The sequence below is a fragment of the Molothrus aeneus genome, chromosome 9 (genome assembly GCF_037042795.1).
Source record: "Molothrus aeneus isolate 106 chromosome 9, BPBGC_Maene_1.0, whole genome shotgun sequence".
NCBI classification, from domain to species: domain Eukaryota; kingdom Metazoa; phylum Chordata; class Aves; order Passeriformes; family Icteridae; genus Molothrus; species Molothrus aeneus.
In genome coordinates this window covers 21,797,541-21,803,907 of record NC_089654.1, presented here as the reverse complement: position 1 = coordinate 21,803,907, position 6,367 = coordinate 21,797,541, and the positions used below count along the sequence as shown (strand labels likewise).

Below are 6,367 nucleotides of genomic sequence, written 5' to 3'. Positions count from 1 at the left end.
AATAAAACTGAGCTGCAGAAATGCAATACTCAGAACAGACAGGTTAGATGGATGTTTGCTACAGCGTTTGTTGTTCTGTCCATCTGCTTGAAAATTATCAGCTATATTAAATTTACAGCAGACATCTCTTACTCTCATTCTGTGCTGGCTTGCTGGCAATGTGGAAATAATTTATAGAAGTATAGGTGGCATCTCTTGTAATAAAATTATTGCTCATCTACTACTACCTTAGGGAAAACCATGAAAATTGAGGGCTTAGAAATAAACGAAGTAAATAAAAAGTGAATAAAAGACTAGGTATGAAGGTATGAGTTGCATAAGATACATACAAGTTTATTTATACTGAAAAAAAGACTCAGATTTAGTCCTCACTGTTGTAAGCAGTAAGTGAAAATATGACAACACTTGAAATAATGAATTCTCTGTACAGGACTATATTATTTTACTGCATTAACAAAGAAAAACCAAACACACACAAACCCAAAAAACCAAGGCACTATGACATAAGATTGTGGCATGCAAATGAAGAGAGAAATGAGGACTGGAAATAGGGCATTATCTTTGATATCTGAGAGATTTTTAAATGTTTCTTAGTTAGTTTTTCCAAAAAAAAACCCGAATTCCCTTACTTCTGAAACCCATGAAGTGAGTACAGATGCATTGTCTCTTAAGCAGTTTTAAATAATGATATTAATAATATAAATGAGTGACTCTGAGATGAGAAGAGGACAAAAGCCAAACATTCAAACATTTATTTCCTCTTTCTTTCATCACTTTCCTGGAAGGCATTACATCAGCTTTTCTTCCTCACGCTCTCAGTTCAGTAGCTCTGCTGGCAGAAGGCAGCCTGAACGTGCAGTGTCTGGGAGGAGGGTGGCCGCAGCAGAGGCACGGGGCTCCGTGTGTGACCCGGCCACCCCGCTGCCGGCTGAGGTGACACAGTGCAGGGTGTGTCCCCGTGTCCCCATGGCATCGGCCCCTCTGCCCCTTGGGGCTGCTGGGCAGCGGCAGTGGCAGCTTCTCTGCAGAGCCCCCCAGGACACCGTGTGCAGTCCAGTGCAGAAATAGCCTTGGTTCTGTACAAGCAGGCAGAAAGAGCCAGGTGAGAACTGCTGAGAGAGAATGTGGTGCTTTTTTGAGGGAAGGAAGAGTCTAAGGAGAGTTAAAAGTGATTGTTAAGGCAAAGTAAAATGGGAAGGAGTTTGATCGTACACGGAGAATTGTTTATTGCAACTTGCTAATTCAAGTTGATATTTAAATACCTTAGAATTGTTGAAGGAGTTAAAAAATCATAATGGACAGAGAAGCCAAGCCTGTACAATTGCATGAAAACCCGGTTACACCAACAAGAAGCTGCTCTCAAATGCCAAGCCTGCAATAGCCTAATTTGAAATGCTGGTTAGAAGCTGTGGGGCTGTGGTTTGCATGCTGACTATCTGGGTGTCAGTGATTTTTTTCTTATTCTGTGCTGTGATAGCACCTAATAAATGGATTATTTTCTTAGCAATCTTTAAGTTTGGTTATTGGCATGCTGGAGGCGGACGGTTCTTGCAGGAAATCTGTCAGCCCCAGAATTTGTTTCCCTGTTGGTTTGTCAGAGCTATTCTTTTGACCTTCAAGGTGCAGAACAGGGTTCATCTATTCACTCAAGCTTTTGCCTGAGGAGAGGAGACTGAGGGAAATCAAGCCTGTTCTTGGATCACAGTCTATTTGGCTTGACGTTGTCAGTAAGTGTTATATATCACTGTAAATGTTTACTTAGCCTGTTGGTGAAGCACACTTTATAAGATGAAGGATATATAAAAGCAGTGTGGATATGTGTAAAGAGGGAGACAGTTAAATGGCACTAGGGCAGAACAAAGAAAGGAAAGAAATTAAATGCATTGGGGTGGATTACAGTGAAATATATCTGCACTGAGGTGGACATTGGCAATTATTTTGTATGATTTTTGGAGACTAAAATGCGTCTGCTAAAACAGAAACCTCTAGGTTTTCATTAAATTTTGTTCTGCATCTGGATGAAAATATGTATTTTGATTTAAAATATAACACTGAAAGTTGCACGGTAGGAGTGATATTTACAAAAGATGGATCTGCTAACCCTTGATATGTAGACTGCTTAAAAGGAAAAGCTTTAAAGGAAAGCCCTGGAGCCAAGGGACAGTGGGTCTCTGCTATTTCCAGGCTGTTCATGGTGTGTCCATGCTGCTCAGTGGAGCTCTGAAACCTTTGCATGGCAAGGCTGACTCCAGTTTCCCTGCACAAAGTGCTGCCTCTGCATTCCCCGTGGGACTATTGGGAGCTCAGGATTTCTTGGTTCAGAAGCTGTTGTCAATGTTATGTCAGATAAAAAGAAGTCTGCCCCATGGGCATTTACTTGCATGGATGGATATTCACATTTTAAAAGTTTTAAATAAGTAGCTTTTATAGATCTGATAGATCATGTTTATAATTCTCAAATTATCTTCAAATTTCAAACTGTCTGCAATGTCTTGCCTGAAAAATTTGTTACAACAAAAGTTGGAGTTTAAATCAAAACCAGAAGTTTTGTCTGGTAAAAGAAGTAATTTTTTTTTTTTTTAGATGGGAATTTTCTTTAATTGTGACTTTTGTTCTGTTTCTGCTTGGAAATGAAATGTTAAAAGTCCAGATCAAAATTAACCGAAAATTTCCTGAGAAAAAAGATTTTTTAAGTACTCCCATTTTTGAGCAGGAGAAGGAGTTGCAATTTTGGATGAACTTTTCCTACAAATGTTTTGTAAATCCAAAACAAGGTATCGTGGAATTAAAGAAGGAAAATAAGTTTTTCCCTGGTTTTACAGAATTCATTGAAAAGGTAACTTCTTATTCCGTGGCCTATTCCCTGATCCATGTGCAGCAGAGGCAGAGCTGAGCTGCAGCCCCACAGGAGCACCCAGAGCTGCCCCAGGGGCACCGAGCCGTGCCCAGCCCTGCCCTCTCAGCTGCCTGAGAGCTCTTGGGCTGTGCTGGAAAAGCCTTTCTGCTCCCACTGGGCACAGGAGGACCTTGCTCTGGTCCTGTGCAGGCCCAGTCACAGCCAGCACCAAGCCATGCAAATGCTCCTGTCCATTCTCTGTCCCCCAGTATAAACACAGAGCAGGGCTGGATCAGCCTCCTGGCTGCACCAGCTGAGTGTGCATGAGAGGGAATGAGAGAGATTTTGTGAGTTTGGTTTTGGTTTTTTTTAATAATAATTTCTAAAAACTATAGAAATCAGCTTATGTAGTAAAATTTCTGAGAAATTATTTTTATGAATAGATCTGATTTATATAAACTTTGTACCCATCCCCCATCTGACACACTTGGTGCAAAACCTCATCTCTGAACATGCCTTCAAATGCTCTGAAAGTGCAGATCTGAGCATCCTGGTTATTGCTAACATATAATGTTGCTTTAAAAAAAATAATTTGCCATGAAATTCTGTAGGCAATGTGTTAGGAAAGGAATTAGAAAATACAGTGAGTAAGAAATAGATTAGCTTGGGCTATTATAACCAACCTAAATTTTTTAAATGGCTGTCCAGTTTATCTCTGCTGCAGCTGCATCAGACCTTGTAATGGGATTAGGCTTTTCCTTAAAATCTTTTTTTTTTTTTTTTCCAGAGCCATATATTTCTGGCAGGGAATAGTATTCCAGTTATCTCTCCCAAAGAGATGATGCACTTTAATATAAAAGCAAAGAGGGGGCACCTCTTAAAACTGAGTCTGAGTGTGAACTCATTTCAGCATGGTGGGAAAGGGTGCACAGGGTCTGCCTTGCACAACAGGGTGGTCCTCATTTTCTTTAGATACAAACACTGTTACTGGAATAACTTTGTGGCTTAGTATTGGCCTGGATGAATGCTACAGAAATCCCATCTCCTCACTAAAAGAGGAGAAGGAATTCACTGACCAAAAAATAAAATCCCATGCTTTGTCAGCTCTGACCTGAATAAGGACATGAACTGACCACAAGTGCCCAGTAAACTGCAAGTGTTAAGATGTTCCCAGAAGGATGGAATTCCTGTAGTTCAGCTTTTCAATGATCTCAGCTGTAAAATGACTGCCACACTCTATTTGTAAATTTTCCCAGTAAATGGAGCATCCTCATTGTAGAGCATCCTGACACAGCTGGCACCCAGAGTCAGGGGATCAGTTGCTAATAAACAACTGCTAACACTAGTAATGAAAAAGCAGAGAGAGGGGCAGGCTCTGTGAGTATCCAACAGTTGCTGATGCCCTTGAGGGTATCTCCAGAGAGACCTGCTCTATCTAGCATATGGAATATATCTAGGATACAGTCAACTTGGTGTAGTAAGTTATTTATTTCTTTGAGAAAGTCAACTCAATGCATCTGTGATAGCTGTCCATACTCATGATTTGCATCCTGGATCCATGGAAAGCACACAGGACTCAGTGGATGCTCAGCATGCTCCTTAAGTGGATGCAGAGACCTTTCCTGTACTTCCAAAGGGATCTGCCTGGGTCACATACAGAGCACTGAGAACAGTGCTGTCATTGCTCTTAGTGATTTATTTTGCTCCTGATTTAAGCAGGATTATGAATTGAGGTTAAATTGTACATCTCTTTAATCCCTATTGTGGGTAGTTTCAGGACAGATATGCATGTGTCAGGAATTCTTAGCAGGGTCTGTGTTTAACATGGATGAGAGCAGAGAGGGCTGTGCTGCACAACCTGCTCCAAAGACAAATTGAGAGGGGTTGAGTGGGCTTGTTCCCTGGCATGACCTGGGTAATCCTCTGTAGGTGTGGCACAGTTTGTCCTGCCAGCCCAGCATGACTTTGGGAGGCAGTTCTAAAGTATAATCAGCAAAACCATTTTGCTGTGTTGTGCATTTCTCAGTGTGTCTGCCCAAAATTTGAGCAGGATTTGAAGCAAATGCCTATTTGTAAGAAAAAGGGTTTAAATCCATATCTTACAATGCTTTAAATACACATTAATAATTAATATATGGAATACGTATGTGTGTGCATCCCCACATGAAACATGTGCATTTGTCCCTGCTGTTAGGGCCACTCCATCTGCAGGTGTAGCATCTGCCGAGGGTCACAGTCTGGCTGTGGCAGCTGGGGTGACTCTAAGTGACCCTGACTGGCACAAGTCAGAGTGGGAGTAGGGCAGGTGTTTTTATGGGGCAGGGTAGCACAAGATCACAGTGGGCCATAGCAAACGAGGCTGCAATATAATTACCTATGACTCCAACTCCTTTGTGTTATGTGTTGGAACCAGGCATGGAATGTACTTTGGAAGTTCTTTTGTGTTTGCAGAATACAGCAATATACAGGGCCTTATGCATTAAGCATGACAATCTGGTTTTCAGGATGCCATCCTGAATTTATAAGTCACAGTCATCCTTCCTCCCTCCTCTACACATATGTGTAGAAAACACTGCTGTGGAGTAAGGTAGAGCCCTTGATTTATGGCTTATCTTTTGTGTGTGTGTGTGTGTGTGTGTGTGTGTGTTACTTGGCTGATTCCTGTGTAAAATAGTTGCATTGAGTAAACATGATGCTGAGTATGCCCCAGGTCCCCTACCCTCTGCTAAGACATCAAACTAAACTTCCTTGAACAACACTTCCATTGGGTTGGGCTGCTTCCAGTAGAAAAAGGACTGATAAATGTAGGTTTCCAGTCTCCTGGGAGCTCATTTTATGGCCTGTCTTTCTACAAGCTAAGAGGTGTTTGTCTTGTGTCCATATGATTATAAAAGAAAAAGCATACTCTGTGCTCTGCTCCAGCCATATAAACAGAAACACAGACACAAGTCTTTATTGAGCTACAGTGAGCTGTTCAGCACAAAATTGAACTCCAGCCAACTCCACCTCTCAACACTGTATTAAAAACAGCTCAGATCCGGTTTTACATTTCCCTATTAGACTTGTGTTGGGATTACACAGGCTAAAAGCAAATGGAAGGGAAAAAAATCTCACCTTGAGGTTCAGACTTTCAGTTAACCAATAAAAAAGAAGGAGGCACCTAGGCAGGGAAAAACCATCCACAGAAGTCTCCTGCTGGAAAAAGGTTAAAAATTGAGAGTGAGAGAATTTGAGTGCTCAGTGTCAATAGGAAGCAAATAAAGTACTGTGGATCGCAGGACAGGGAAAATGATAATGAAAACTGAAATCCTTCACGAGTCTCTAAAGAGCTGCTGCAGAAGAGCTACAGGGGCTGGGAAGAGAAGAGTAAGTCACATGGAATAAGTCAGATGCTTTGCTTGAGCTGTGCCCATGTGCTGCCAAACCTGCCCATCCTCTTGTGTTCCCTGAACCAGGCAAGCACTCCAGGAGGGGAGAGATTTTTGATATGACAGCATCAGTCAATAAACTGTTCAGCAGCCAGGACTCAGG

General features: G+C 41.7%; 1 long non-coding RNA gene across 1 annotated transcript; it reads right to left on the bottom strand.

Moving 5' to 3' along the window:
* Positions 1-312: 312 nt before the first annotated feature.
* Positions 313-6,034, bottom strand: LOC136560334 (uncharacterized). The gene is made up of 2 exons (XR_010784123.1): positions 5,951-6,034; positions 313-1,076 (listed from the first exon to the last, which is right to left on the bottom strand). It is a non-coding gene; the product is annotated as an uncharacterized lncRNA (long non-coding RNA).
* Between the last annotated feature and the right edge of the window lie 333 nt (positions 6,035-6,367).